General features: G+C 40.6%; 1 protein-coding gene across 1 annotated transcript in view; it reads left to right on the top strand.

The window, feature by feature from the left end:
- Positions 1–1,394: 1,394 nt before the first annotated feature.
- Positions 1,395–22,227, top strand: part of SCN8A (sodium voltage-gated channel alpha subunit 8) — a 178,659-nt gene continuing 157,826 nt past the window's right edge. The window contains exon 1 of the mRNA XM_087442386.1: positions 1,395–1,480. The gene's annotated coding sequence lies outside the window, so the exon portion shown is untranslated. The remainder of the gene's footprint in view (positions 1,481–22,227) is intronic.

The raw sequence follows: 22,227 nt of genomic DNA, 5'->3' as shown, positions 1-22,227 counted from the left end.
AAAATGCAAACTAATGTACAGTAATAGAAAGAAGATTAGTGGTTGCCTGGTGAGGGAGTGAGTGGGAGAGCGATGCAGGAGGGATTACAAAAAGGCATGGGGAAACTTTGGGAGGTGATGGGTATATTGTTACCTTGATGGTGGTGACAGTTTCATGTATGTATGCATATGTCAAAATTGCCCACTCTAAACATGCGTAGTTTATTGTACATCAAATATACCTCAGTAAAGCTTTTTAAAAATGTACATAGTGAGCACACTACGTGGTAGGCATACTGTGTGCCAGGTTGTGTTACAAATGTGTGAAATGCATTCTCTTCTTTAATCCTCACAAGAAACCTATCAGGTTGGTACTATGATTGTTCCCTTTTACAGACGCGAACACTGAGGCTTAGAGAAGTTGTTCACGTCCAAGGCTCCCAGTTAGTAAGTGGCCGCCTGACCATACTCCTTCACTCTCAACTGTGAACTTGTGTAGAAATACGCAGAAGAAAGACACAGTAAAGTGCTAAGAGTTCTCACATTCATTTTCTAGACCCTGATAAGAGAGTGTGGAGTAAGCGATTCAAATGCTCATGCCTACTTGACAGGCAGTCAAACCGAGGCTCAAAAAGATGAAGGTGACCTTAACACAGTTTCAGACCTGGGGGCTGTCAGGGAAGCGATGTCTGCCTACTCCTCACACCAGGGCCCTGCCCACTAAACACAAGACTCCAACTGCTGTTGGTAGACTTGTGCGGTTTTTTCAGCCGGCCAAAGACCATGTAAATTGAGTGCCCTGTGTTTACAGATGTCAGAAACTCCAACAACTGGGCTTTGCAATATTCCTGGGCATTTCCTTCTGCGACTGCCGTTCAGGAGAAAGGTAAGACATGGCATTTACGAAGGTCACGGGGCACTCCAATCGACGGAGCACCTTGTGGGTTTCAACAACGCCCAGAAGCCGCCCGGCAGCCTGCCGGCGTCCCGGCGCTCAGCCCGCGGCCCCTCCCGCTAGGCTCGGCGGGGGTGTCGGGGAGGCGGGCCCGGGGACGCTCGCGAGGCACTCCGGCAGGGCGCCCCCTGCCGGCGCCCTGCTCCCTCGCCCGGATCCGGTGCGGGCGGCGCGGGGACGCCGGCCTGAGAGCGAGTGAGCGGGCGGGCGGGCGGCGCGGCGCGCTGCGGGCGAGCGGGCGCGCCCTGTAGTGGTAGGTGGGCCGCGGGCGCGGGCGCGGGCGCGGGCGGGCGGGCGGGCGGGGGCGCGCGCCGGGGGTCGGCGCGGGGGCGGGGCGGGCGGGGGGCCCGGCGGCGGGGGCGCGCGCGGCGGGCGCGAGTCATCAATTATGCAAGGACTCCGGCGGCGCGGGGGGCGGGCGCGGGGAGCGCTCCAAGATGGCGCCCACCGCAGTCCCGCCCGCCGCAGCCTCGGCGCCTCTGCAGTCCGGCCGCGCCTCCCGGGCCCCGCGCTAGGGCCGCCGCTGCCTCCCTCGCCGCCGCTGCCGTAAGTCGCCCCAGAGCCCCCGCCCCGGCGCCGCTCCTCGCCCGCTGGGTTCCCCTTCTCGTCTCGGGACCCCGGAGCGGAGCTCGCCGGTCTCCGGTCTGGGGCTTTGCCGCAGAGTGCGCGGCGGGGCTCGAGGGGCCACGGAGCCAGGTTTCTGCCCTCGCTGTTTTGGACAGGTGTTTGGAAGTCTCGCTTCCTTCTGTGTTTACCGGGGGTCGCTGAAGAGAAGTGAGGACCACTGGCCCCCACCCCCATGCACCCTCGCTCTCCTCAGCTCTTGGATGCTTTGGGGGACACCGGCCTGCCCTGGGTCCCCTTCCGTGGTGCAGCTCCCCTACCGCCCATCTCCCGGGGCCGGGGCAGAGTCGGGGCCCCTCGCCGGGTTGCACTGGGAAGGACAGCGCTGTCGGGATCTTCCTACAGCAGCCCCTCAGCTCTACCCCCTCCCCCATGTCTTACTGCATCCTTCTCCCCCATCCGGCTCCAGGTTGTTACCAACTGCAGAAGCCAGGGGCTCTTGGGTTCTTAGGGCAGCCAGGGCTCCCCCTGTCCTTTACTCGGATGCGTCCGTCCCCCTCCCGACAGGGTGCTCTGGGGCTGTGTTGGGGGCCCTCGGGACCTTCCTTGGCAGGCTAGGATTCCTGCATTAGGGAGTACATCACTTTCAGAATATCCCCTTCCCCCACCCCTACGCCACCCGATGCAGAGCTTGCTCCTCTGCTCCTCTCTCCCTTCCCTCCCCCACCTTACCACCAGCAGCGGCACCCCGGGCGTCTTGTTAGCGTTGGGCTTACAGGACTGCCCAGCTCCACGGGCTCGGACCCCTCCTCTCTAGTTCTCTTGGTACTTGGAGGACCGCAAAGCCTCTGCATTTTTCCTGAGAGCTCAGCGCCATCCCTTCAGTGCCAGCAGCAACCACTGTTGGACACTTGGCAGTTAACTTTCCGGGTGTTAGCCAGGGTTTTCAGACCCCCTCAGGTGCCCCAGCTTTGAGGTGGGGTGGCGTGGGAGTCATTTTTCAGCCTGATAAATATGATTCTTCAAACCATGCATTCCTTCCAACTACTCCGCTCTGTGCCCTCTTCCTGACTTACACTGCAGTTTTTGAAGCATGGGGGAATACATTTTATATCCGGAGATTCCAAGCTTCGGCATCAGTGTTCTTAATAAAAGAATGTCATCTGTTTGGGGGAGATAGAAGAAACTTTGCATTGCATGTGGCTAATTCAGGGGGAGGGAGAAAGAATTGGCATGGAGCAAGCTCTGCCACACAGGGAAAACTGCTTTTAATGCACAGTGGGCAGCAGAGAAGCGAGGATGGAAGCAGGAAGTGTGGGTGAGGGCCTTGGGGGCAAAGGGGGAGAGTGCTTTTTATAACTGTTTTCTCAAGTTTGAACCTGGAGAGCCTTTAGAGAGGTAGTGTTGTGTTCTGGCTGGGGGATGTTTTAGCTTTCCAAGGGAGATTTCGGGTGTGGTGGGTTTTCACTGTTTCACAATCTCTCTGTACTTCCCTTTTCTCCACGTGCATTAGAAGATATTGGGGATGGGGGGGACTTTTTTTCTTTCCTCAAAAAAAATTTTTTGATATGTAATGCAAATGGCTGGATAACATTACCAGTCGGTACCATCCTGGTAGGAGTCTTGGGGGAATCAGATTTAAAATGCTGAAAGCTTTGTAACACATTGCCTGTAACCTGGTTCATGAAATACTGCAGCGTTTTTTCTTTGGAGCTCATGACCCATAAGGCCTTCAATTCTCCCTGAAACAGAATTTGATTGCTTAGAAAGGGGGGTGGTAGTGATGGTTTGGTATTCAGAGAGCATTCTCTGTCCTAGAAATTGAGGCTCTCCCTGGAGAGGGCTGGAAGCATGTTCCATGTTCTCTGCACATCTGATTCAGGATATGTGTAAATATGTTTCTTAGGAGGCCTGGTGGTGGGTATTGCAAAGCAATCCTTGGTAGTGCAGGCCAGTTATGGGTTTCTTGGGTTCAGTTTGAGAGGCTGACTTCCTCTGCCTTTGGTTTTCGTTTGGGGTTTTCTCAACTTTTATCAAAAGATTTCAAGGCTTTCATTTTAAATTACTAAAGGATAATGAAGTGGAATATAGCGTACTTAAAAACAAACCATACAATTGCTTGTTGCTTTCTTTGTAGGAGCTGTCACAATTTTTCTCACCGCCCAGCTTTGGTTGCCTGTGTTTAGGCTTGGCCAGTTTCCTACTGTGGTGCTGAAAGGACAGTTCCCTGACCAGCTCTGCCGTGGAGTGCACACGTGCTGGACACGATTTGGGTTTTTCTTTGCTTTTATTATCAGCAGGCTTTTCTGTAGCTGTGTGTGTGCATGCGCAGCTAGGTTTATATTTGAGGTTGCAGTCCTAGTTATCATCTTTTATTACTCCCACGTAACTCTTCATTTTGGCTGTCCCTCACGGAGAAAGTGGTTTACAGGCCGTAACAAATCCATATGTAAGTCATACAGTGACATTTTGCTGACTGCGTTGTTTCAGCACATTTCAATAATTTCAAACAGCAGAAATTGTTAATATTATGGGAATTTTCTCTCCACAAGAAGTAATTAGATAGCTTGCTAAGTTAAGCTGGATCAGAAGGGCATCTTCTCTGGGTTGATTTGAACAGTGAGCTGGGAAAAGGACTCGAGACAGCAGAGGCCAGTATGCGATCCACTGTATCACTAGAGTAGACTTGTCAAAAAAATTATTTTAAAAACCTTAGGATAGGACAAGGGCCGTAAAATTCAGCTTGTACACCTCCCACCCAGCACAGGAATCCCCTTAGAGGAGATCTCTGCTTTGAATACTTCCATTGGTAGAGAACTTATGACCACATAAAGTAGCTCATTCCATTTGCATTCCACTGTGATTGAAGTACTTTAATGTCATTGAAAAGGTAACATACATGAAATTAAAAGACATATAAATTGGAGCTCTATTAGAGGCAAATGTCATTCTTGTGCTTGTTACCAAGAAAAGATCGACAGTCAATGTTCTGTAGAGATTATACAAGAAATATGCACCTGCTTGAAAAGAATGCAAAGATAGAGACATATCCACCTAAAGCAAGAAAAGCATTCCATGAATTGAAAGAAAAATAATTGTCTCTAATGTGCTGATGTTATGTAACATGTTGTTCTGGAGGCACATGCATGAATTAATGAATACTTACTTCCTATAGATTATATCTGAGAAAGAAAATGAACCCACACTGTGTAGAAAGTGTTAAAAATACAAAGTTTATCCAGAGTGAGATCAGTTTCCATAATTATAAAAATAATGCATACTTATTGCAGAAAAATTTTAATATATGTAAAAAACAGGAAAAAAGTCATCATTAGTCTTACCATCCTAAGCAAAACAGTTTTCTGTGTTTTATTGTATATTTTCAGTCTTTTTTTTTTTCCGTAGCAAGGGCAGATAACACTTGCAAAAATTATTCAGAATAATTGCAAAAGTTATTCAGAGTAGTTTATTTTTAAACCAAGCCTTTTAAACTCTTAAGTTCATAGTCCACTAGTTAAGTCTTTTAGGGACTTAAACACTAGATTGTTGTATTTCAATTTACTTTTTTTACTGAATCATTTTTAAATTTTCCAAAAAATGATCTTTAATGTGAAAGAATTTGTTAATAGAATTGGACTCCTGTAAAGTCTCTTGATTTAAATTTAGCAAATTAACTAGAGGAATGAAGAAATCTTTTGTCAATCTACGAATCAACACATATTTTCACTCTGCCCCTACTGTGTGTGAGGCATCGTATTAGGCACTAACACTCTTCAAATGGTAAGAACCAGCTTAGAAAATGACTGTGCTTAAAAACTATAGCTATTGAAGTTTTGAAGGAAGGACACAGAACTTTCACCCTTTAGGTATATTAATTGTTGAAATGCTGTATCACAGACTATTAGGTCTAGCCTAGTGATTCAACCTAAAAAAGAATAATTTGTGCAAGAATAGGAAGTAAATGCAGGAAAAGAAAAGGCAAAGAAGAAGTCTTCTGGAAAATTTTTTCTCTCCCTTTGTGAAGTTATAGAGACACAACCAGGACACACAGTTAAGTACTTTGTCAGGAATTAAGGTGGAGTGAAGACTCAAGAAGGTTGCCGTAGTTACACCATTGAGAAGAAAAAGTCAGAAGCAGTCTGGGCTTTGGAGCTGGACAAAATGAAGATCAAATCTTGACTCTCCTCCTTATTAGCTTTGTGACCTTGGGCAGGTTATTTATTCTGTCTGAGCTTCAATGTTCTCCTCTATAAACACAGGAATAATAATACCTGTGTTGCAGCGTGTTTGGGGGATTAAATGAAATCTGTTTCCTTATGGTTTCCGACATATAGAGCTCAGTATATAGTAGCTCCTTTCCCTCTAGGGATTTAGCAGCTTAGTGTGTATTGATATGTGGGTTTGCTGTAGTATATATGTGCTGTATTAAATTTCAGTAATCTGAGAAGCAAACGTTGCTTTATCTTCAGTCTGGCCCAGAGGACAGAATCTGCAGGTGCTCGGACTTGGAGGGATGTTGCTGGTCTGAAAGGAGAGAAGCTTTATTACTGTACAATTGCAGTGCTGATCCCCACCCCCACAGTGCAAGTGCAGTTACCAAAGTAACTTCTCATTCATTCCCAAACTATTCTGTAATAGGACTCTTTGCCAGAAAGGAACGCTCTGGCACTCACAGCTGGCCGGCAACTGGGCTGTTATTAGCTACAGCCTGGGATCTGAAGGTGGAATGGGCCCGAAGGCTGAGGTTCCCCTTTATTGCTTGAGCTGGATATTTTCATTGTGGTAAGTGGTCATACAAGTTTGGAGTTGTTTTTGTCGTCAGCACCATTCTAGGTTTTCCCATCATAGAGTCTTTGAACCGCTTTAGTCTCGTGCATTTAGGTCTCAACAGCTGACCATCTACCTTTGGTAATTATTGCTCTATATTGTCTGTTTACAGAAACTTTACAAATCCTTCTATCAGTTGATTGTTTGAGTTAGGTAAGGCAAATATTATTCTACCCATTTTATAGCTGAGGACACTGAGTATCCTAGGGCTTAAGCGAGTTGTCCAAGGCAACAGGACTGTTAAGTGGTGGAGTGGAGACGGGTACCCAGGTTGGTTGACTCATGCTTAAAGATTTTTTTCCATTAAATGGTGTTATATTCTGATGTTCATAAAACCAAGTAATCTGAACAGTTTTGGCTTTATTTTAAGAAATTATCATTATCCTAGGTAGCTAAACATATCTTAGTGAGTGGGCATCATGAAAGATTCTGGGATAGGCAGGGGGAGAGCAAAAGTACCTTTGAAGGAGAGCATCTTGGAAGCAGGAAGGATGAGGGAAAATGAACAGAAGATGTGTCAATAAATAGAATATAGATGAAAATAGGAGGCATTGAAGTAACATACTCGTTTTGTTTCTCTCCTAGCTTTTTAAAAGGTCATCGTGTCTTGATGTCTGCTTATCTTTCTTTAGTTCTCTTGCCCATAAGTCCACACCCTTCGTTACTCATAAATGCTCTCACGTTGCCAACATAAGTTATCACCAGGACCGTAGGGGACTTATGGCCACTCTCACCTGGACTTCTTGCTTATGCATGGCGGGAATTGGGGTGGGACTCAGAGAAGAACAGAGTGTACTGGCGACTGGTGCTGGCAGGGGTATGCGAGGTGGAGCTGAGAAAGTTCTGGAAGGCTCTTGGGCCAGAAGAGCAAAGGCGAAAAAGGATGATGGTTAAGATTTCCCTTAGGCATATGGAGATGTGTCTGTCGAGGAGAGTGGAACGAAATAAAAGCCAGGAGGCAGAGGATCTAAGAGGTACTCTTAGTTTGGGACTGAAGCTCTTGATCCTGGAAGAAGGTGATTGGGTGGGTGACTGAAATGTGAGCTGGAGAGGTTTGGAGCACTTTTAATATCCCTGTTGGTGGTAGGGAGAGGCCTCCTGTGTTTATTGGGCTTGTCCCAGGGTCTGGAAATAGAAAGCACTGAAATCCCTTAAAAGACATATTAACAGGCTCCTTTCATGTTCAGTTGATTAGTGCACTTTTTATGCTGTGAAATCTTTTGAGTTCCTGGGGAGTAAGAACATTTAGAGAAATACAGTGAATGCTTATTTATTGAGGGATGGATTATCTAGGCTGTGAATTGTACGTCATTTATTTTCCTCCCTTTTTCTGCATTGTGGGTATTTAACTGGTTGTTAGCATTTCCACCAGAGTGAACTTGGGAAGGGAGAAAAAGTCAAAATTAAAATGTTACTTTAAATTTTTAGATAATGATTAATAAAGGAAGACATCATAACTACTTTATCAATGAAAAAGCAATTCATTTTTCCTCTATTCTTATTCTTTCCTTATGTTAATGGTATAGACAATTGAAGGCTGAGCGTCTAAAAGCTTAATGTTCACTGGAAGCCAATGTGAAATAGCATTTTTCCTTCATTTTGCTGAGCGACAGCCCTGTAAATAAATAGGGCTTAATTTATTACATGGTTAGTTTCTTTCTTTTTTTTTTTTGTGAGGAAGATCAGCCCTGAGCTAACATCCGTGCTAATCCTCCTCTTTTTGCTGAGGAAGACCGGCTCTGAGCTAACATCTATTGCCAATCCTCCTCGTTTTTGTCCCCCAAAGCCCCAGTAGATAGTTGTATGTCGTAGTTGCACATCCTTCTAGATGCTGTACGTGGGACTCGGCCTCAGCGTGGCTAGAGAAGCGGTGCCTCGGTGCACGCTCGGGATCCGAACCCGGGCCGCCAGTAGCGGAGCACGCATACTTAACCGCTAAGCCACGGGGCCGGCCCTACGTGGTTAGTTTCTTGTTTCAGCAGGAATTCTTCCTCAATTAAGGATAATGCAACAAGCTTTTGCTTCACATCCACTAGTGTCTTTTTGTCTTAGCAAGCAGCTGAATAAAATGCTTTTAAATGAAAACAAATTGATGTATTATTATTAAATTGCAGAGAAAAATTGGTCAGCTTGCAAATGAGATTGGTAGAGCCTTCTCAGAGGTCAGAATACCTAGAAATCTCATTTGCTACAGAATTCTTAATCGATTTCCTAAGATTTTGGTGAAGACTAAAGAGGTGAAATGTCTTGTTTCTAGGCAAGATGCCTTGAAGAAAATAAGGCGTTATTTAAGAGTTGTGTTGTGATGGGGAAGACAGTATTGGGAGTGTGAGGAATCATGCAAGTGGGGGAGTGAGAGAAAGTGAAAATGGACGAGGGACTTGGGATGTGAGCTTGGGGAACTGCTCAGATTTTAAGAGGAGTTCTCTCCCCTCTGTAGACTCCTTGGGATGCATCTCTGTGCACTGCTGAACTGAAGCGACCCTGGTCTTCTGGATGGGGCACGGAACCTTAGGAAGGTGTTTTGTTTTTTAAATATTATTTTACCCCTAGCTGTGCTAGGACTTTGCTGCAAATTGCTTTCTTTATCTGACCTCTGCGCTGAGAAAACTGGAGAATGTTTCCCTGCTTTATAGCAAAAGATTTAGTAAAATTCTTAATTTTTTAAATTTCCTTTTTTTTTTAGCATTTTAAGTAATTTAAAAGCATTTTCTCAAAAGGCATTGGTTGAAGGTATCTCTTCCATTCTGCGTCGTAAAATATATCTTTTACGTTTATTTGCTTGAATAGTTAACAGAGGCACAGGGTTCAAAAATCAGAATGTTGAAGTTAAAAGTCTTCTTTTACTGTCTCCCAGTCACCCAGGATGTGCTCCATAAGGAACTACTGTTACCAATTTCTCTTGCATCCTTTTCTACGTACATGTGCATGTTTGTACATTCTCTCTCCCTGCCCCACATGGTTATTTCCATTGTCTTTTGAGGAAGACTGTTAAATAGTTTGGGAATTTGGACTCTCATTCTAGATCATCTTAGATCCATTAATTCCCCCAGTGATATTGATAATTCTCTTATGTTTTATTTTTCTTAGTGGAATTTATATTTTAATTTCTTGGCTTATTTAAAGTAAAAAGTTAGTTTGAGTCAAAGCAGCCCTTTTCTACTAACTGCATTGCTTTTTAGGGTTTCCATTTGAAAATTATCTATGAAAAATAAAAGTAGAGAGGAGGACGTGGCTCTGAGGTCTATTAGTCTGTTGCTTTCTATGGGGAACTATAATCCACCTATCCTGAGCACACCAGTCAACAAATATTTAGTGAGTAGCAACTACGGGTGAGGCATTGTGACAAGTCTTGAAGATAGATGAAAGATAGGCCTGGTGTTCTAGGAGCTTATTTATTTGGTGAAATAAATTTTAAACACAAAATGTGAAAGAAGAAGAAGTTTTCATAACGGTTCATGATAACATTTGGAAAGGGTTTATTTGCCACATAAATGGTACAGAAAATAAGTAAATTGATTTTTTAGAAGAGAGCTTCAAGCTGGTGTGATCAGAGACAGGTTGATGGAAGCAGTATGATTTGAGCTGGGGTTTACAGAATGGTTGGGTAGAACAATGGGAGCCAAAGTGAGAGGGTGAAAATGTACGAAGTGTTTAGGGGAGCAGTGACCAGATCACTTGGGCTGGGGTAGAACCCCCAGTGGCAGATAAGCCTGCAAAGATGGGGTAGAGTTAGCCAAACATTAAGGATCTTTGAAAGTTGCGTTTATCCTGAGAGACAATAGAGAACATAGAAGATTTTGGAGAGAGTACAGAATGGCACATTGTCAAAGCTGTGCTGTAATGTTCTAGGAGGATTGGGCAGCAGTGTATAATAGGACGGACCAGAAGAAGGAAGGGACATCCAGTTAATTGGCTTTTTGCCTTGGCCTAGCTGTGTGGTGACAAAGGCTTGGACTAGGATAGTGGTGATGAAGATGGGAAGGAAGGAAAAGAAAATAATTTTGTATATGTGTGTTGCATGGATGTGAGTGTTTAAGTAACATTTTTCTAATGGAAGAATAGTTTGTAGGAAGACTCAATAGGACTTGGTGAATGACTTTACATGGGGGAAAAGGGAGAAGGAGTAGTTAAAGATTATTTTGCTATTGAAAGTTTAGAGACAGAGAATCTTCTATTTAGAACATCTGGGGAAGTATGTTCTGTAATACATGTGGCAGTCTAGTCCAAAGCAGCTTGGTTAGCAAGCTATCTTTATTTCTTTTTTTTTTTTTTTTTTTTTTAAAGATTTTATTTATTTAATTTTTTCCCCCCAAAGCCCCAGTAGATAGTTGTATGTCATAGCTGCACATCCTTCTAGTTGCTGTATGTGGGACTCGGCCTCAGGATGGACGGAGAAGTGGTGCCTCGATGCGCACCCGGGACCCGAACCCGGGCCACCAGCATTGCAGCGCGCGCACTTAACCACCAAGCCACAGGGCCGGCCCGCTATCTTTATTTCTAATTTTTAATCCTTTCTCTGCAGAGAGCTTTTCCCCCTTGAGCTTCTAGTGTTATTTCTTTAAGGAAAACCTACATCTTCCAATTTCTTTATTCTCTGTGCTCTGTCACTCATAAAGATTACTTAATCTTTGCGGGTCTCTATCCTTTTCTTATTTTGGAGTCTTTCATTCTATCCATTTATAGATACTTAACTCATTGTCTTTCTCCTTGATATTCTCAACTAACCTTGAGTTTAGTGTATAAAGAAACGAGTTATTTACCTTTTCATAGACCTGGTGGATGACTGTTTTGTCCTTACTGCAAGTCAGTGGCTTGCTTTCTTTGGCTGTTTGCTTATATTCCTTGTGCTTCATGAGAGTCATAGTATTTGAAATTGCAGGCTGAATTAAGGTAGCACCTGAGAGGATGCTAGTAGGTGAAAGCAGACAGAAAGAGTTAGGCCTTATCAACCAGGGCTGTTGCTTTCTGTTTGGGGTACTGTATCTTGGGCTGGGGGTACAGAATGTCAGACTTGACTTGCATAAACTTCCTTGGTGTATGTAGCTGGAGTGCAAGACAGTGGCCAGTGGGCCTTAATGCGCGACTTCAGTATAGGGTGGTAATTTAGAGCAAAGGCTGGGCTCAGGGAGCTTGGGTTCTGTTCCAGTTTTTGTAGTCGGTAAAGATCTTTGAATAAGAAAAAACAAAGAGTAATTGAAACATCAGAACATATACATGCAGAATAACAGAATGCACCTAGAGAAAAGCAATAACAATTTTTATTTAATTTGTTAATGTTATTTTCCTTCTCACTACTAAAGTTACTGAGTTCTTGCAAATTCTATTAACATGTACCACAGTGTGCACTCAGACGGTTGGCAGAAGTCCCCATGGTTTGTGTGGAACCAGTAGAGCAGGCAGAGTTCATGTATGAGGGGTTAGTAAATTGAGTACTCTATTTGGGGATGCAAAGCATCCTTATAGTAATCCCATTAGGAGGTTCCCTGTGCAATCACACTGTAGGTTTGTACCTGCCGCCTAGTTGGAGTGCTCAAAGTTAACAGTGATTAAGAGCAGTTAACAGCAGCTCCTTGGGAAGGCATTCTTAAGGTAGCCTGAGATGAGGAAAGGCCATAGAGACCACTTAACTGAACGATGGCAATTGTTTTATTAATTTAGATGTTCTAGAGCAAGTAATATTTGTAGTTTTTTTTTTTTTTTTTTTTTAACTTTCCTTCTGTTTGTAATATTTCTTCTTCCTTGTCTCCAGAAAAGGGGGGAGGGTGTAAGACCCAAGAAAGGCGCAGATTGCGTGATTAAGTGTAGTGGGGAAACAAGTAGAATGATCATGTGAGTATGTCACTTACCTCACAAGGCTTTCTCACAAGGCTTTTTTTTTTTTTTCTGACTCAAACAGCAAACTTCAGCTGTGAGTGCTGAAGGGATAAGACTCCTTTTATTTTGGGATCTTAACGTAGATTCTTGACATTAGAAATTGCTCAAAAGCTCTATAGGTCAAAGAAAATAAGTCTGTGTTGTGTGATGAGTGGATATCAAAGACTTGTTATTAATTAGATCCAAGCATTTTCCATCTTTAATTTTAATTAGATTATATCCAGCCTGACCCTTGGGGGCTGATGCGCTTTGTTCCTAGCCACAGGCTCCTTCCTGACCGTTAGTGTGTCTTTGGTTAGTATTGTCCCTGGTAGGTTGTAGGAGTTGCCACGTCCCTCACCTCCCACTCCTCAGCAGGCCACCTTGCTGGTTCCCACTGGTGAGGCCCAGCAGTCACGCGGGGGAAAGGGACTTATATGCCGTGCTTGGGCTCTACTCTGGAGCCCTGCCTTTGCCCAGGGTAGTGCTTGGAGAAAGGTTTTTTTAAAGAGCAATGCATTTGTCACTTGGTGTAATCTGTTGTTAAATCTCAAGAAGAGAAATCATCCCCAGAAAGCAGTGTCACCTTTCTAGCCAGGATTCAGAACCATCAACTCCCTACAGACACTGCTTCTCTGTATAGATGTTGATTGTCAACGCCTTTCCGGTTGTTTTTTCCTTCCGTGTTCTGCTCATAGCACCTAGTAAGAACTCTCATTTGTGGGAACTGAATGCTGACTTTTGGGGGCCTCTAAAAATCCACTGTGAATCAACACAGGTCAAAGTATGGGTGCTAGTATACGTTATGGGCAAGAGAGTATCTGATGTTTTTATGGCCAAAATTTAGGCATCGGAGCCCCTGCAGTCTAGTTGTGGCTTTGGGCCGATACACAGTGTCCCTGGGACAAACAGAGTCCTTTTTCCTGTTTGGGAACTTATTCCTGCTAGGATGCTGTTTCCTTCACAAGAATAAGTTCGATAGAACTAATATTGGAAAAGCTTTGGAAGTTTTAGCTCATATATGGCAAACATATTTTTTTTCCTTTTAACATTTTTAAGAGCTTTGGTTATTTTTCCTTTTATTGTTGTTATTTTTTGAATTTACAAATAGTACAATTGAAAACAATTTTGGCGTACAGTTCTGTGAGTTTTAAAACATGTATAGATTCATGTAACCACCACCACAATCAGGATACAGAACAGTTCTGTCACCTCAAAAAGCTCCTTTCTGCTACCCCTTTGTAGTCAGACTCTCCCTAACCCCTAATCCCTGGCAATCCCTGGTCAGTTCTCCGTTCCTATGGTTTTGCCTTTTTTAGAATGTTATATAAATGGAATCATACTACATTATATAACCTTTTGAGGCTGACTTCTTTCACTCAGCTTAATACCTTGGAGATTTATCCATGTTCTTGTATTTATCAATAGTTTGTTCTTTTTCATTTCTGAGTTGTATTCCATGTATGGTTGTGTAACAATTTGTTTATCCATTCATCTTGTTTATCCATTCATCTGTTGAAGGTTATTTGAGATGTGTCCAGTTTCAAGCAATTATGAATAATACTACTGTAAACATTCATGTATACGTTTTTGTATCGACCTAAATTTACATTTCTCAAAGATATCCCTAAGAGTGAGACTGCTGGGTAATGTAGTAAGTGTATGTTTACTTTTATCAGAAACTGCCATACTATTTTTCAGAGTGGTTATACCATTTTACATTTCCACCAGCAGTGTGTGAGTTCAGTTGCTCCATATATGCATTTGTACTTGGTATTGTCAGATTTTTTGTTGGTTTGCTTTTAAAGTTTATTTTATTGTGGTAAGAACACTTAACATGAGATCTACCCTCTTAAATTTTTAGGTGGTCAGTACATTATTGTTGACTATAGGTACAGTGTTGTACAGTGGATCTCTAGAGCTTATCTTGCTTAATTGAAACTTTATGCCCATTGATTAGTTAACTTCCCATTTCCCCCTCCCTCAGCCCTTGGCAACCATCATTCTACTCGAATTCTATGAATTTGACTATTTTAGATACCTCATATAAGAAGCATCATGCAGTATTTCTCTTTCTGTGACTGGTTCATTACACTTAGCATAATATCCTCAAAGTTCGTCCGTGTTGTAGCGTATGTCAGAATTTCCTTCTTTTTTAAAGACTGGATAGTATTCTGTTGTATGTATATACCACATTTTTTAAAATATCTGTTCGTCTATCGATGGACATTTAAGTTGTTTCTACCTCTTAGCTATTGTGAATAGTGCTGTGATGAACATGGGAGTGCTAATATCTCTTCAAGATCCTGATTTCAACTTCTTAAGTGGAATTGCTGGATCATATGGTAGTTCTATTTTTAACTTTTTGAGAAACCTCCATATTGTTTTCCATGGCAGCTGCACCATTTTGCATTCCCAGCAACAGTGTGTAAAGGTTCCAATTTCTCTACATCCTTGCTAACACTTTTTTTCTGACAGGTGTGAGGTAGTATCTCATTGTAGTTTTTTTTTTTCTTTTTTTTGTGAGGAAGATTGGCCCTGAGCTAACATCCATTGCCAATCTTCCTCTTTTTGCTGAGGAAGACTAGCCCTGAGCTAACATCCATGCCCATCTTCCTCTATTTTGTATATGGGGTGCCGCCACAGCATGGCTTGATGAGCGGTGTGTAGGTCCACCCCCAGGATCTGAACCTGCGAACCCCGGGCGGCTGAAGCGGAGCACGCAAACTTAACCATTACACCACCAGGCCAGTCCCTCATTGTAGTTTTGATTTGCATTTCCCTGCTGATTAGTGACATTGAGCGTTCAGATTTTTTATTTTAGCCATTTTAATAGGTGTGTAGTAGTATCTCATTGTGGTTTCAGTTTGCATATCCCTAATAGCTAATGATGTTGAGCGTGTTTTCACATGCTTGTTGCCGTCCATATGTCTTTGGTAGTGTCTGTTCAAATCTTTTGCCCGTTTTTTTATTGGATTGTTTGTTTTCTTGTTGTGAGTTTTGAGAGGTTTTTTTTTCCCCTTTTAATGTATTCAGGATACAAGTCTTTTATCAGATAAATTACTTGGACATATTTTCTCCTAGTGTGTAGCTTTTTTTTTTCATCTTTAACAATATCTTTTGTAGAGCTGAAGTTTTAAATTTGATTAAGTCTAATTTGTCAATTTCTTTCTTTGATGAATTATGTTTTAATATAAGAATTCGTTGTCTAACCCAAGGTCACAAAGATGTTCTTTGTTTTCTTTTAAAAGTTTTATAGTTTCACATTTTACATTTAGATCTATGATCCATTTGAGTTAATTTTTGTATGAAGTATGAAATTTAGGTCAAGGTCCACTTTTTTTTTTTACAGATAGATGTGGAGTTGTTCCAGCACCATTGTTATGAAAAAGACTATCCTTTCTCCCTTGAATTGATTTTGCACCTTTGTCAAAACTCACTTGGCTATATTTATGTGGGTCTATTTCTAGACTCTCTGTTCTGTTCCATTGACTTATGTGTCTGTGCTTTCACCAATACCACATTGTCCTGATTACTGTAGCTTTATAGCAAGACTTAAAAATTGTGTAGTGTGTCTTCCAACTTTATTCTTCTTTTTTCAGAATTATTTTGGCCATTCTAGTCCTCTTGTCTTTCCATATGAATTTCACAATCAGCTTATCTGTGTCTGCAAAAACGCCTGCTGGCGTTTTGATTGGAGCTGAATTAAGTGTGTAGATCAGTTTGAAAGTTAATATCTTGACTGCAGTCATGCACCGCATAACGATGTTTTGGTCAAGAACGGTCTGCATATATATGACGGTGGTCCCATAAGATTATAATGGAGCTGAAAAATTCCTATTGCCTAGTGAAATGTCGTAGCCATCATAACATCATAGAACAACACGTTAGTCACATGTTTGTGGTGATGCTCGTGTAAACAAACCTAGTACACTGCCAGCCCATAAAAGTATAGCACATACAATAGTGTACAGTACATAATACTTGATAATGATAATAAATGACCATGTTACTGGTTTATGATAATAAATGACTATGTTACTGGTTTATGTATTTACTGTACTGTACTTTTTATCATTATTTTAGAATGTGCTCTTTATACTTATAAAAAAAGTTTATTGTAAAACAGTATGGCATGTTATGCTGGCAGCAGCCTCATACATCTTGTGGTGTTTACCACGTCTCTTGATTGCGTTATTTTCTCTTGTGCTTGGTTTAATCTCATGTTGTTTTGTTTGTCCTGGCCCTTAAGCGTACAAAATCCACTGTTAAGGTTGCCAGTAAGAGGCCACGTCAAGTAATTGACCTAGAAATGAAATTAAAAGTGATTAAGGACTACAGAGGTGGAAAAATTGGTGATGGTTATTGCTCACCAATCTGGTGTGTCCTGTTCCACCACAGCTGTGATCTTGAAGAACAACAACAAAATGGTGGAAGCTGTTAAAGGATCTGCTTCATTGAAGGCAACGAGACGAACAAAAATTCAAGAAGATCCTATATCAGACATGGAGAAACTTCTAATGACCTGGATTGAAAACCAGACATAGAAATATATCCCTCTCAGCACCATGACGATCACGGCCAAAGCAAAAAGTTTGTGATAGTGAAAGAAAAGGCTGGACCCATCTATGATGTTGAATTTACTGCTAGCTGTGGGTGGTTTAAATGATTTCAAGAATTGTTATTCATTACATAATGTGAAAGTGAGTGGTGAGTCTGCAAGTGCTGATGTGAAGGCAGCTGAAGAATTTTTGGAAACTCTAGATAAGCTGATTGTGAAGGAAAATTACTTGCCAGAGCAAATATTCAATATGGATGAAACCTCCCTTTTCTGGAAACGGATGCCTGAAAGGACTTTCATCCTTAAGGAAGCCCGGTCAGTGTTGGGTTTCAAGGCTTTTAAGGACAGGATGACAGTCTTGCTTGGGAGCAATGTTGCAGGCTACAAATTGAAACCCTTTGTGATCTGGCATAGTGAGAACCCCCGGGCCTTCAGGCGTATCAGTAAGCACACACTGCTAGTGTACTACAGGAGCAGTAAGAAGTCATGGATGACCCAGCTCCTCTTCCAAGATGCCCTCCTCAATTGCTGTGTCAGCAAAATGGAGAAGTACTGTTTGAAGAATAATATCTTGCAAAATTTTGCTTATTGTTGATAATGCTCCTGAACATCCTCCTTTTATTGGTGATCCTCATCCCAATATCAAAGCAGTGTTTCTCCCTCCAAACACCACCTCTTTGATCCAACCAATGGATCAAGGAGTTATAGCAGCTTTTAATGCCTACTACCTGAGGAGGTCCTTTGTCCAGGCTTTTCCTGCAGCTGAGGAAGCCACTGATGCAATTCCGGAGGGATTACAATGTCTATGACTACATCAGGAACCTTGCTTGGGCTTGGGGTGATGTCACCAAGGAGTATATGAATGGCATCTGGAAGAAGACACTCAAGAGGTTCGTCCATGACTTCAAAGGATTTGCCAAGGATGAGGAGGTTGCAAAAATCAACAAGGCTGGGTTGAGATGGCAAACTTTAACCCGGCTATAGATGAGAATGACATTGAGGGGCTCCTAGAGGTGATTCCTGAGGAATTGACTAATGAGGAATTGTTCGAACTGGAACAGGAACACATAGCTGAAGAAGATGCAAGAGAAAGGGAAACTGCAGGAGAAGAAAAAGAAGAAGAACTCCCAAGAAAATTCACAGTGAAGGGTTTAGCAGAAGCTTTTGCAGACCTCAACAAGCTCCTTAAAAAGTTTGAAAACAGGGACCCCAACACTGAAAGGTTTTCATTAATAGAGAGGAATGTTCATGGTGCATTATCTGCTTACAAGCAAATCTATGATGAAAAAAAGAAACAAACGAAGCAAACTACCGTGGACATATTTCGAAAAGAGTGACACCTCCTCAAGAAGAGCCTCAGGCAGGTCCTTCAGGAGATATTCCAGAAGAAGGCACTGTTATCCTAGGAGATGACAGCTCCATGCATGTGATTGCCCCTGAAGACCTTCCAGTGGGACAAAATGAGGAGATGGAAGACAGTGCTATTGATGATCCTGACCCTGTGTAGGCCTCGGCTATTGTGTCTTAGTTTTTAACAAAAAAGTTTAAAAAGTAAAAAAAAAAAAAAAAATTTAAATAGAAAAAAGCTTATAGCATAAGGATATAAAGAAAGAAAATATTTTTGTACAGCTGTACAATATTTGCGTTTTAAGCTGTGTTATTACAAAGGAGTCAAAAAGTAAAAAAAAATTAAAAAGTTTATAAGGTAAAAAAGTTATGATAAGCTAAGGTTAATTTATTATTGAAGAAAGAAAATATTTTTTTGTAAATTTAATGTAGCCTAAGTGTACAGTGTTCATAAAGTCTATGGTAGTGTATAGTAATGTCCTAGGCCTTCACATTCACTCACCACTCACCACTCACCCACTGACTCACTCAGAGCAACTTCTAGTTCTGCAAGCTCCATTCATGGTAAGTGCCCTCTATACAGGTGTACCATTTTTTATCTTTTATACCATATTTTTACTGTACCTTGTCTATGTTTAGATACACAAATATTTACTGTGTTACAGTTGCATACAGTGTTCAGTACAGTTACATGTTGTACAGATTTGTAGCCTAGGAATAGTAGGCTATACCATATAGTCTAGGTGTGTAGTAGGCTATACCATCTAGATTTGTGTTAAGTACACTCTGTGATATTCCCACAACAACGAATCTCTTAAGGACACATTTCTCAGAATGTATCCGTGTCATTAAGCGATACATGACTCTATATCAAGTCTTCCAATCAATGAATGTGATATATATCTTCATTGATTTAGGTCATGTGTGATTTCTTTCATCAGCATTTTATAGTTTTCAGCATATAGATTTGGATGTGTGTGTGTTTTTTTTTTTTTAGGATCTTTTTTTTTTATTGCAGTAACATTGGTTTATAACATTGTAAAAATTTCAGGTGTACATCATTATACTTCTATTTCTGCATAGATTACATCATGTTCACCACCAAAATACTAATTACAACCCATCACCACACACATGTACCGAATTATCCCTTTCACCCTCCTCCGTCCCCCCTTCCCCTCTGGTAACTACCAATCCAATCTCTGTCCCTATGTGTTTGTTTATTGTTGTTATTATCTACTACTTAATGAAGGAAATCATACGGTATTTGACCTTCTCCCTCTGACTTATTTCACTTTGCATTATACCCTCAATGTCCATCCATGTTGTCACAAATGGCTGGATTTCATCGTTTCTTATGGCTGAGTAGTATTCCATTGTGTATATATACCACAGCTTCTTTATCCATTCGTCCCTTGATGGGCACTTAGGTTGCTTCCAAGTCGTGGCTATTGTGAATAACGCTGCAATGGACACAGGGGTGCATGTACCTTTACAAATTGGTGTTTTCAAGTTCTTTGGATAAATACCCAGCAGTGGAATAGCTGGATCATATGGTAGTTCTATCCTTGATTTTTTGAGGAATCTCCATACTGTTTGATTTGGATGTGTTTTGTTAGATTTATATCTAAGTATTTTTTTGAGCTATTGTAAATGTTTTTATTTTAGATTTTAGTTTCTAATTCATTCCTAGTATGTAGAAATATGATGGATTTTTGTACGTTGAACTTGTATCTTACAGCCTTGTTAAACTCGCTCAGTTCTAGGAGCTTTATTATAGATTTCTGGAGGATTTCCTATATAGACAATTATGTCATCTGTGAAAAGTGACAGTTTTATTTCTTCCTTTCTAATCGATCTACTCTACACTTATCTATCTAGTCTGCACTCTTTATTTCTTTCTTTCCTCCACCCTTATTACAGATTTCCAGTAAGATATTGAGTGAGAGTGGATATTCATGCCATCTTCCTAATCTTAGAGAAAATGCATTTAGTGTTTCACCATTAAGTATGACAGTAGCTGTTAGTTTTATCAGGTTGAGTAGGTTCCCTTCTATTCCTAGTTTGCTGAGAGTTTTATCAGGAATGGATGTTGAATTTTGTCAAATGCTTTTTCTGTATCAGTTGCTCTGATCAGATGCTATTTTCTTTAATCTGTTGATATAATTGATTACACTGATTGATTTTCAAATACTGAGCTAGCCTTGCATTCTTGGGATAAACACCACTTGGTTGTGATGTTATTCTTCTCTGTTGTTGGATTTGATTTGCTAATATTTTGTTGAGGAATTTTGCATCTGTGTTCATGAGGATATTAGTAGTTTTTTGGGGGTCGGGGCTATCTTTGTCAAGTGTTAGTATCAGGATAATGCTGGTCTTATAAAATAAGTTAGAAAGTGTTCTCTTTAATATTTTTTTGGAAGAGAATGTGTGGAATTCCTTTTTTAAGTATTTGGTAGAATTCTCCAGTGAAGCCATCTGAGCCTAGGGTTTTCTTTGTGTAAAAGTATTTAACTACAAATTAGATTTCTTTAATAGACACAGGATAATTCAGGTTGTCCTTTTATTTTTGGGTGAATTTTGATACTTTGTGGCTTGCAAGGGATCGGTCCATCTCATCCAGGTTGTCAAATTTATGTACATAGATTTGTTTGTAATATTCCCTTATTATCCTTTTAATGTCTGTGGATCTATAGTGATATCCCTTCTTTCATTCCTGATATTGATAATTCATGTATTCATTCTTTTTTTCTTTGTTTGGCTAGACGCTTATCAATTTTATTCATTTTTTCAAAGAGCCAGCTTTTGGTTTTATTGATTTTTCTCTACTATTTTTCTATTTTCAGTTTAATTGACTTTTGTTCTTATCTTTATTTTCTTCCTTCTGCTTGCTTTGAATTAATTTACTTTTTCTGTTTTTTTTTTTTTTGAGGAAACAGATCATTGATTTGAACTCTTTCTTGTTTTCTAATATAAGCTTTTAATACTATAAATTTCCCTCTAAGCACTGCTGTGGCTGCATTTTACAATTTTGATATATTGAATTTATATTTCCCTTGAGACTTCCTCTTTGAACATGAATTATTGTATGTTGTTTTGAGTTTTTGGAGTATTGGAAGATTTTCCAGTGCCTTTATTTTTTGATTTCCAGTTTAATTCCACTATGGTCAGAGAACACACCATGTATAATTTCAGTACTTTTAAATTTGTTAGGGTTTGTTCTCTGATCTATCTTGGTGAATGTTCCATATGCACTTGAAAAGAGTGTGTATTCTGCTATTGTTAGGTGGAATGTTTTATAAATGACAATTATATCCAGTTGGTTGATGGTGTTGTTTAGTTCCTCTGTATCCTTGATTTTTTTCCTCCTTTTTTAAAAATAAAAATGTGATTTAATTATTACTTAATTGCAATATTATATTCTACCTCTTTATTTTTTTCAGCTTTATTGAGGTATAATTGACAATAGGAATTGTATATATTTAAGGTATAAAACTTTGTGTTTTGATATCCTTGATTATTTTCTACCTACTTGTTTTATTGATTACTCAGAAAGGAAGAATTGAAGTATCCAACTATAATTGTAGGTTTGTCCATTTCTTCCCTTAGTTCTATCAATTTTTGCTTCATAAATTTTGACGCTCTTTTGTTATGTGCATACACATTTAGGTTTGTTATATCTTTTAGTGAATTGACCCTTATATCATTATTGAATGTCCCTTTCTATCCCTGGTAATTTTCTTTGCTTTGAAGTCTACTTTGTCTGATATTAATATAGCCACTTCAGTTTTCTGTTGATTCATGTTTAATGGTATATATTTTCCCCTCTTTTTACTTAAATATTGTTTTTTTGAAATAATTTCAGATTTATAAAAGTTGCAAAAATAGCATAGAGAGTTCCTATATGCCCTTCACCTAGCTTCCCTAATGTTAACATCTTATATAACCGTAGTACATTTATCAAAACTAAGAAATTAACATTGGTGCAGTACTCTATCAAATAAGCTACAGAATTTTATTTGGGTTTTGCCAGATTTTCTACTGATGTCTTTTTTTTGTTCCCTAATCCAATCTAGGCTGCCATATTTCATTTGGCATCCTTTTATTTTTAACCTACATATATCATTCTATTTAGTGG

This window comes from Ceratotherium simum, chromosome 17 (assembly GCF_057802395.1).
Source record: "Ceratotherium simum simum isolate JZ-2026a chromosome 17, ASM5780239v1, whole genome shotgun sequence".
In the NCBI taxonomy this organism is placed as follows: domain Eukaryota; kingdom Metazoa; phylum Chordata; class Mammalia; order Perissodactyla; family Rhinocerotidae; genus Ceratotherium; species Ceratotherium simum.
This window is presented reverse-complemented; position numbering and strand designations above follow the sequence as displayed.